The sequence below is a fragment of the Pseudopipra pipra genome, chromosome 22, assembly GCF_036250125.1.
Source record: "Pseudopipra pipra isolate bDixPip1 chromosome 22, bDixPip1.hap1, whole genome shotgun sequence".
Classification (NCBI taxonomy): Eukaryota; Metazoa; Chordata; class Aves; order Passeriformes; family Pipridae; genus Pseudopipra; species Pseudopipra pipra.
The window spans coordinates 2,080,222-2,090,632 of NC_087570.1; the positions used below are offsets into that span (position 1 = coordinate 2,080,222).

A 10,411-nucleotide genomic window follows, 5' to 3' on the forward strand; every position below is an offset into this window, starting at 1 on the left:
CCCTCTAGCCTGTCCTTGAACCCAAAAGCACAATTACTACTGTGTTTATATTGACTTTCAGAGGCAATTTACAAGTTTGTGTCACGTCTCTGATGACGATACTGATGACAGTGTCCATGTAAACCTCTCCTGTCTGGGACAGGAGTCAACTGACTGTACCCCTGCTGAGGTCAGAGACACCTTGAAAACATGCTGGCTAAGTAAGGTAAGACCTTGCCAGTGTAACACCCTGCAATCACAACAGGAATATGGCAGCAAGGTCATAAAGAAAAATCACATATGCCATCCCATCCTGCCCATCAGGAACACTACCAGAGCCCTAAAACTCAGAGGAAACAGAGACATCAGGCAGCAGCGTTGCCTGGAGCTTATGGAGAGTGAAGAGGGCAAATTTCTGAGACAGTGCCACAGCACAGTAGCTGTTCCTGTAAGTTTGATGCCTGCAGGGTACAAAGGACCTGTCCAAAACCAAGCTTGTCACTGCCATTTGATAAAGCCAAGCAGGAGGACTCGGTGTCCCTCGTCCTCTGTGTTGCGTAAAAGCAATGTTGGCCAGGCCAGTTAAACACACGTTGGGCTGACTGTGAACATGTGAAATGATGAACTGATCTGCCTTGGCCCTGACCACAACTGCATTTTAGGCCACCCTTTGGCCAGGAGGTGAAGACTGAGCACTGGGAAGGATTTGGGAAGGTGATAAGTGGATCTGAGCATGCACTGGTGCTCCCTCCCTCAGCTTGCTTCTGTCCAGGTGGATTTATGTTAGTGTAAATATAGCAAGACATTGGAGACAGGTGAGTGCAGCCAACATCAGTTGTCTGACAAGATCCATTCACATCTGGAGCACCTGCTTTTGGGCCCACTCAATAAATACAGAGATAACTTAGGCCTTCCTTCTGTTGGCCCCTGTTGTAAACATGAACTTGCACACTCCAGGCTCTGAGTCGTGTCAGGTTGTTTCTTTTGGTTTTTTTTGTCCAGCTAATCTCTCTTTAAAAAAAAAAAAAAAATGTGTTAGACTGTTTGTGAAGGCACTTTCTCAGGCATCAGCAGCCCAAAATTAAAATGCAGCAATGAAAACTCAGGTTGGGTGTGAGGGAAAACTCGGACATTGTGATGTTTTGCTGCAACGGGCTGGAGTTGCACAGCCCTGGATATGGGAGAGAAACCTCTGCTCTTACGTGGCCCTATCCTGGTTTTTCAAAGGCATTACCAGGAATCCTCCTTTGCCCACTGGATGCCGCTGTTACACAGAAATATCCACCGGCTATTTCTTAGGCTTCTTGTTAAGCACCTTCTATCGCCCACTCCAGGGTCAGCCAGGCCATGAGGATTTAGCCCTGTTAACCTGCCTTTTTTTTCCCCAAAGGAAGCCTCCTTGACATTTTGCAGCTTCCTGACATGGCACATGGAGAACTTGGGCCGCCAAGGTTGGCCCCTGTGTGATGGCAACACCAGCAGCATGAACAGAGTGATGTCCTTTGAAGGTGAACTGTACATGGAAAAAAAACCCCATGTTGTCCAAAATGTGTCTTTGGGTCATGTATAGAAGGACACTTTCCCCAAGAACTGCATCCTGCAGTGCTGTTTTGCGTGCTTAATACAGGAATTTTTATGTGGAAAAACTGGTCCAGAGAATTCTCTCCTTGAAAGCAGAACCTGGAAGCAGCAGCTTTCCCTGGATCCCGCGCGGATGTTACACAGTTACACCTTGTGGCACTGCCTTCAGAGGCACTGACCTGGATAGAACAGCAGGGATGTGTGTGCTTCCACTTTTTAGCAAAAAATGAGTGGTATTTATAGCTCAGCTGAGTCTCAGAACAAAGGAGAGTGACCTACATCCAGTGCCCAGCTTTGGGAATTAATTTTGAGGAAATTCAGTTCAGACTGAATTCAGCAATTCAGACCTAAATTCAGATTTAGGTCTCTCCTCTGAAGCAAATGGAACCAGGGCTTAATAGAATCCAGACCCAAGGGAAATTCCTCTTTATTTGTTTCCAACAGTTTTTAGCACTGTAAAACAACTGGAAAATGTACCAAGAAGAATAATTAAGAGCAGTTGTAGCAGGTGGGGATGACAGAGAACCTCCCTGTGTGAGATAATCACCTGTGCCAGCAGTTCTGCTGTTTGCAGTGCATTTGGAGTCCCCTCTTCCCACCATGGCTGCTCCAGACAATATCTAAGACAGGATCCATCCAATGCTCAGCATCACTGAAAAACAGGAAAACTGGATCAATCTGTTTCCTCCAGACTTCTGGCCTTTGCTGCTTGTCCAGGTAGTGCCAGGTGGAAGATTGGCTGAATTCTGGGATGGCTGTGCCTAAAGCCCAGGGTTGAGTGCAGAAATCTAGTAAGGAAACTCCTAATAAATTGCTAAATATCAAGTTCTCCCCCTGCCCTCTGCCCACTTCCACTGAAGCACATTTAGAGGCTTCAGAAAAAAACTATATATATAAAAAAAGTAATAGCAAATTTCCATTCAATGACTTCATTTGTTTCTAACTCCATGGTTAAAGGATTTTAAAATCAGAAATGCCTTCTCAGCCTGCCCCTCTTTAATATGGTGTATTTATTGTGCCTCAGGAGTACAGCATATGGAATTCTGCAAGGGAAGCCTGTCCGTGCTGCTATAATTAGCTGGCAGTGGTGGCAGCAGGCATCTTGGCTTCTTTATTATTTTAAAATTCTCAGCACTGTATTATGGGATGAATTTCTACCACCTCGGAATGCTAATGCTTGGGGAAGCCTGTGAGTGCAGTATCCTTCAAAATCCCAAAGTGATCCCAAGTGTGACTGCACTAAAATCAGTGGGATTACACCAGAGCTGAACCTGGTCCCAGCCCCAGAGTAGACAAGGAAACTAATCCTCCTTTTTCCCCCCTGCTCCTGCAGTGTTTCAAGCAACTTACTCATGTACCTGAGGTCAAGTTCTGTAATGAATGTTTGGCTTCGTTCCTCCCTGCACCAAGGGGAATTAGGTCCGTGTGCCTCCCTGGCTGCACCGTGCACACAACCCCATTTTATGAGTAGTGCTTGTGCTGTAAATGTTGCCAGGTCCTGTCTTAAAACCGAGTTCATTTTTGAAAGTAAACCCGCCCCCCACAGCCCCACCCTTCCAGTCCTCAGTGAACCCCAAGCCCCTTGCACAGCCAGGGTTGGAGATCTCTGCAAACAGCAGCTCCTGCAGCAGCTGAAAAACCTGGACCATGAAATCCTGGTGCTCTGGGAGGGTCTCAGAAGGGACATCCCATCTTTGCTGCAGGACTGTTGGGGAAGGAGACATTGCAATGCTGGTCATCCCCTCATTCCCCTCCCAGAGCCCAGTCCCCGTTCCTGACTGTCCCTGTGGTGCCTAGGGAAGGAGATTCCAAGGGCTCACCTCACTCTTTTCTATCCACACCCCAGATGTGAAATCTGGTGGGAGGAAACTGCAGCGGGGAAGGTGAGACACTGCAGTGTCCCTTTGTGCTGAACTGGAGGTAGGGAGGACATGCCAATGGTAAATAAAAAAAGAGCAGAGAAAGAGGGGAGTAACTGGCAGTGTCTCCTGGAAAAAAAACTGGAATATCAGCAGAATTGTCCTGTGCCTGGTTCCTCGGGGTGTTTGTCAGTGCACTGAAGGACTGAACCTAACAGGCAGAGCACTAACCATCAGCTCATCATCTGGAGAAGAGGGGCTTGAATTACTTTGCCCTAGAGGGGCTTTTTTCCTGTCTAAATGACATGAAGAGGGCTGGGCGAGTCCCTTTGCACAAGGTTCATTATTTGGTGTTATGTAAGAAGCAGAGTTTGTGCTCCTTGAGGTTGACTTTGCAGGCAGTGCTGGCCAGGACGTGCATTTTTGTGCAGGAGCTGAGGGCCTGCAAGCCAAATTGGCTGCCTGTGCCTCCAGCCACAGGATCTGAGAGTCACAGGCACTTCTGCAGATTTTAGCTCCAAATACAGCCTCTGGTGTGTGTGCAGGGGGGCAAATGAACAATGTGCTCAAACACTTCTGGGCTGATCAGACATGCAGAGCTGGAAATACAGGCAGGTAACAACTTCTTGTATTCAGAGGCCCCTCTGTAATTAGCTTGTTGTCAACTTGATTGTTGGCCACGGAGAGAATTTCTGACAGGTTGCTATTGCTATAGAACAGGAGCTGATTTCCATTTTTATAGCTCCATGTTCTCTCTGTTGAAGTCTTACTATTAAACATGTCCCTTCCCTGCCATGGAGGTAGGTGTACACCTGGAAGGAGGCTCCTGAAGACCTTAGGAGGATTCCCAGATAGCCTGAGTGGTAGATGAGATCCTCTTGTTCTGCAAAACAGATGTTTGCAGACCTCAGACTCAACATCTCTGTGGTAAATACATTTAGGCTGTGTTCCCCTTATCTGTGTGCAGAAAAAATGCTGAATGAAATCTGCAGAACCAAGTACATGATTCAGGAAAGTCTATTCTATTTAAAACCAGCAATGATTAAGCAGTACATAAAATCTCACCATAAATCTGTCGATGGCTACAATTAACACACAGTGACAAAGCAGAGATGACTTCAGCTCTTGGCTTATGGGGGTGTTAAAAACCAGCCTGAAATCCCCCTGGCTGACACCTCACAAGCAGGGATGGCAGCTGAAGTTGCTCATAAATGATCTTTCCAGCTCGATGTATCACGCACTTATCTGAATAGCACAAAACCAAACCCGAGGTGAAACAAAGCAGCCCTGTGTCCAACTGAGGAGGCTGGCTCATTCCAAGGGAACGCTTGTGCAGGCACGAAGCTTCCCCCAGAAAAACACTGGAGTGAGATCATGAGGAATTCACATCCCTGTGTCACCCCAGGATGCCACATGGCAGAGCAGAAAATCCTGGAGGAGGAAGCAGAACACGCAGATCCGCTGCTGAGTGTTCTGTGTCAGCTCCATGCTGAGGGTTTCTCCTCCCACCATCACCTCTTTCTCTGAGAAGTGTTCTCCCTGCTCGGCCTTGGCCGAGCCAACCACTCACATGGGAATACAGTTAAAAGGTTCTCTGCTTTTCCCAGCAATTCCCCCGCAAGAACACAGTGACAAATCACCCACAGCAAGGAAAAAATGTCTGTACTTCCAGGCACAGGTGAGAGAAAGTATTGGATGATCCAGAATCCTGTGGCTGATGCAGACTTCCTGGAATATATATTGCAAGATAAATGCAGGGAGCAATGTTTTGTGGCGTGTAGAGTAGTGCCTTGCTGGGTTACTTCATGAAAAGGTAGAAATAAAGCCCAGCAACACAGAGGTGCTGGAAAGAATTGCAGAATGATGTGCTGTCTTGGTCATACTCATGTCTGGAGTCCTTCCCCAGCCCGTGTTACAGCAGGTGAGTTGAACACGGGGAGTTTGAGCAGATGTTTTTCATTGAATAGTAACACTGGACTTCACAAAGCTCAGTGGTCACGCAGGAAGAAAAACTTCAGTGTGAGTGCCAGTTGTCTCTCTGTGGCACAATTTCTCTCCAGGCAGAACAGAGCCCACGAGGAAGAGAAGGAAACTGAGCTCCTGGAGATAAATTCCTTCACCCTTGGATATGAGGAAGGCTCATATCTGTGGGTGAGCCCAGCAGGCTGTGATTAGCCCTGCCAAGCTCTTCTGCCGTGGGCAGGGCTTCACCCACTGCCTCACTGGCTCCCCTCCAGTGCAACCACCTTTTCCCACTAATGCTTCTCTGGAATGGACAATTGAGGCTTTATCCATGTTAACCACGTGCAAAGACTTCTCCTGGCACCTCTGCCTTTAACCTGACATGGAGACAAAAGGATCCAGTGGAAGAAGAGGAGCCTCTACCACCCTGGACTTGGCTGCCTGATGCTTCGGGGCTGAGCAGAGCATGGAGTCAGAATCCTTCAGGGCCCTTCAGTTCAACGAGGCAAAACCCCCCCTTACTAGTTTGCTATTGTCTTCTGGCACACTGCATTTTTATTACCTTTGGAAGCTGGAATGTTCCCTGGCTCTAATAAAAATGTCTGTTCCTTGGAAAGGCAGTAAAGGCTTTGCACATATTTAAAGGGCATTGGCTTCACTTTAAATGGCTCCGTGAGTGACACTGAAAGCAAACAGGCAGTGGAGTCACAGGGTTGTTGCTCTGCTGTGGTGCCTTTTCCATGCAGAATATGTTCTTTGGTCCTTCTCGTTTGTTTTTGTCCCTTTGAATCCAATTCTCATTGCTTTGGATTAAAACTAACCCAAACCACAGACCGGTTCAGGACTCAAGGCAAAATATCCTCCACAGGAAGATTTCCAGTCCAAAGTGTGAAAGATGAGGTGGAATTAAAAGGGAAAGATGCTTTCTTTTTCCAAAGGAATTAAGGTGCAATAGCTCACATGGTGGAGGTTTTCTGCACTGTAAGTTCTTGGAATGAAGATTGGTTTTTGAAAGAATAATGAGTTTCTCTCATAATACTTTGACTCTGGGAGCTGATGTTTCAAGGCAAGTACCAAGTAACACGCCAAAATTACCAGACCTCTTCTGCTAATTGTGGATGTAACATAATTCCCCTTGCCCTCCAGTTTCTAGTACTCTTCTAGATGATGCGTTTGACCCTAGAACCTTGTCAAAAAGACAAGGTTTATGCTCATTTTGCTCCCTTGTTCCCATTCTCCTGTGTCGTGGCCATGCCCACAGTTTGCTCAGTGCTTGTCCCCGAGGTCTGCCAGGGCTGTGAGAGCACCAAGGGTTCTCAAGATCCCATAGCCCCACTTCTAGGCAGAGCACTGAGATGACTCAAAGCACATCCTTAGGCCCTGGGGAAGAGAATGGAGAGCTCTGAGCCAACAGGGAGAGAGTGAGACGAAAAATAATTCCAACAAGGAATCCTGAAAAATGGTCCCATCGGCTCCCTGGGGCAGCTCTAATGAATCCTAATTAGAAGCTGTCTCTCCTCATTATGGGAAGGAAGGAATTGTTCAGCTTTCCCACCCCTTAACCTCGGAGACACAGGGATGAGATCTGTCCATAGGAATGGTTTAATTTGGGGCATTTTTGCCCCTGTAAGAAATTCTTTGGGAATTTCTGTGTGGGCAAAGGGCAGGCACCTCCAGGAGCGCTGGCAGGTTCTTCTAGTGCTCTAAATTCATGCACATACAGATGCCCACTTGAGAACACTTTATCTTTCAAACATTTGTGCCTGCCATTTCTCATTCTCTGGACTCCTGCCTCAAACCCCTCTCCTGCTCAGCCTGTTCCCTCCCACATTTATGCACTGGATTCCCACAGTGGATCTCCCTGGAATGCACATCCAAGCCCCATCAAGTCTGTAGGGTGACAATGCCCTGTTCAGCCTATTTCCAAGGGTTGTGGATGTTGCCAATTGGATCAGCAGGTTTATAAAACACTGCTGTGAAACCGCAACCCCGAAACAATCCAACCTCCCTTCTGCCTCCTGCTAGCACATTCCTTACATCCATCTTTTCCAGACACATGGTTTCTTGACAGCATTTACATAACCTGGCTGAAAACACTCCCCCAGCTGATTAAATGCCTGCTATGAAATCCAAAGCTCCCATTAAAAGGATGGAGCTCTCCAGGACTGCAATACTTGCACAGATGGTTAATACTCATGGTTTGTTCTACAAGGGGAAAGAGTGGCATTTTTCTTTACAAGCACGTACAGTCAGAGCTTTCCCATGGGAATTGCTTGTTCTGCTCAGATTATTATTTTAAAGCTGTCATCAGATGTGATCACCCACTGGATTAGAGGGAGCAAAAGGAGATGATCAGATAATCTCCCGAGGCACAAAGCATTTCGAGTTGGATTTGAAGGGAGCTCTCTCACCTATGGCCCATTTGTTTAGCTCAGGGTTCTCCCTCCTCTGTATCTTCCTAAAAAATGCTCGTGCCTGGTGGCAGTAGACCTGTGGGGATGTGGGATGTTGTTGTACTCTGCACAAGGAAGAATCCTCTGAATCACACAAATGCTGGCAAAGCACGAACAAGAAGCAAAGCCTTTGGCTCTAACCGTGGCTGTGCAATTCATCTGGCCCTAGATCTGCTGCAGAAAGACAGAATTAAGTCTATAACTGCCTTTATTGCAGTGTAGAAGAGTAAAGTGCTTGATCCCAGAAATTCTGTCAATCAAATCTTTCTCACATAAACATTCCCTAATTCAGGATTTTAACCTTTTCCAGACTCCTCTCTGTCAAAGCCTCAGAAATTCCCAGTGTTTCTCAGGCAGGAACCAGCACATCAGGAACTAATTAATGAGAGCAGGAGAAAAAAACAAAAAAGAAGAAGAAGAATGTGCTGAATAGAGGCAAAACTGAGACTCAAAGCCCTCATGCCATGGGCTGCCTGCTCAGTCCTCAGGATGCAGACAAAAGACATTCCAGCTCCTGACAAAAAGCCTGAAGAGATGCTGGAGCATCCAACAACCCCCCCAGGACTTTTGTGTAAAGACACAGTGGGACAGGAAGGCTGGCAGATACAGGGTAGGTGGAGTGTCTGGAACTGAGAGATGTGAATCAGGTTATCCCTGGTCCTACATGGAGGTGATCCATGGGAGACAAAATCCGCATGGAACATCCCATCAGCGCTGTTCTGAAAGAAAGGGTTAAGCAGTAACCCTGAAATAATCAGTCAATTCATTAAGGAAAGTCTGTAATGTTTTCTGGGAGCTGTACCCAGAGCCAGGACCACCATCCAGATCATCCCATTTCCAGCAGGCTGAGTCTCACCCAGAGTCTGGCAGACACCTCAAAGGCTTTGGGGGGAAAAACCTCCACCATAAAAAAGTTACTTCAGTTAAATCATAACCTTACAGGAATTGCTGTGCCTCAGGTTTCCCATCGACACATTAAGGTGCCAGAAATGCCACTCAGCTGATTCCCTGCAGTGCTGTAAAGCTCATTTGATTGCCATTTATAAAACCACACGTGATTCTTAGAGGGGAATTGCTGATGAAGAATTGTTGATTGTTGCTTATTCCCCAGATGCCCGAAATATGGAACTTGGCAGGATTCCAGGGGAAAAATCCTTGTGAGCTAAGAGGTGAGCCAACCTAACAGTCAGACTGTTGGTGCATCATAAACACAGGGGTCTTAAATAGACCTGAGCTCAGAGCATGGGCAAGGCTTTGCCTGTGCCATGAAGTGCAGAATCATGGAATGGTTTGGATTGGAAGGGACCTTTAGGGACCATCTGGTCACCTTGTGCATCACAGACCTTGATAAAGCAGGTTGGGTTCTGCCAGGAGAGAACAGCCCACTTTAAAGGCAGGTGCTTGGGAGAGGCTCAGCTGCCAGGAACACAAAGGTTCCTCCCAGGTAGAAGATGCCAGCACAAAAAGCCTATCCATGGAGTGCCAAGAGTGGCCCAACAACTGCACATGAGGCTTTCTTTCCTGGGTGGAACCTCCTAACTCCAGCACAGCGCTCCTGCAAGCAAACAACTGCCCTTCCACCCAGGAAAGAAAGCCCTGACCTGTCTCCCAAGTGCAGTTTATGTGCCACCCTTGGCACTCCCTGGGCAGCTTGAGCTTCCTGTGCTGGCACCTTTTGTCTTGGAGGAATCTCCTGCAGGAGGAATCTCACTGGCAGGAGCCCTGCGCTTAGATTGGCATTCTGCTCCCCAAAATTCAATGCTGACCTTGGAATCCCCATCCCTGGAAGTGTCCAAGGCCGGGCTGGTTGGGGCTTGGAGCAACCTGGGATAGTTGAAGGTGTCCCAGGGGGTAGAACAGGGTGAGTTTTAAGGTCCCTTCCGACTCAAAGCATTCTGTGACTGTAAGAAAAAGCCACTCACCCCCTTCTCCTTGTGCTGTTCTCATGCCTTTATCAGCTCGTATTTTAGCGAGAAGAAACCGCAGCTCTTAAAACCCTGCGGGTCTTAAAGTACTCACGTGAGGATGCCCTCCCGTGTCCCTCACCCACCTCCCGTTCCCAACAGGTGCCGGCAGTGGGTGTGGCCGCTCCTTTGGATCAGGGAGGGGAATACACGCCCGTGGGGGAGGTCGGGGGCTCAAGGCTGGGCTGGGGGCGGCGATGTCGCTTCCTCCGCGCAGGAAGGCGGGTGGGACCCCCCTGCACCACCCGGGCAGGGGCTGCGGGTCCCCCACGGGTGTCCCCGGGTGTCCCCAGGGGCTCGGGGCGCTGAGGTACCCCCGGCCCCCCCCGGCCCCTCCCGCCTGGGAGGGCGGACTCGCCGCCGCCGCAGCCCGGATGCCACCGCCGCCGCTTTCCTGGCCCTGCTCCCGGCTCCCGGTGCCGCCGCTTCCTCCCGGGAGCCGCGGGGAGGGGGCCCAAGGGCTTCTCCTCCCGCCGGGTTATTTTTTCCGGCCGCTGCTCCAGCGGGGGAGGTGGGAAGAGCCAAAGGCGGCGGTACCCCCTTCCCGCCCCCCCGGCCGCTGCAGCACATGGGAAGCAAAAGTTTTCCTCCTCCTCCCGCCGCTCCTCCTGCT

The 10,411-nt window shown here is 48.8% G+C and overlaps 1 long non-coding RNA gene across 3 annotated transcripts; it reads right to left on the bottom strand.

Annotated features, from left to right (window-relative positions):
• Positions 1–799: 799 nt before the first annotated feature.
• Positions 800–10,154, bottom strand: LOC135401827 (uncharacterized). 3 transcript variants are annotated; one of them, XR_010424928.1, is made up of 3 exons: positions 9,885–10,154; positions 2,108–2,212; positions 800–990 (listed from the first exon to the last, which is right to left on the bottom strand). It is a non-coding gene; the product is annotated as an uncharacterized LOC135401827 (long non-coding RNA). The 3 variants fall into 3 exon arrangements; XR_010424929.1 differs by having other exon boundaries at positions 9,757–10,154; XR_010424927.1 differs by having other exon boundaries at positions 2,108–10,154.
• Positions 10,155–10,411: the final 257 nt, after the last annotated feature.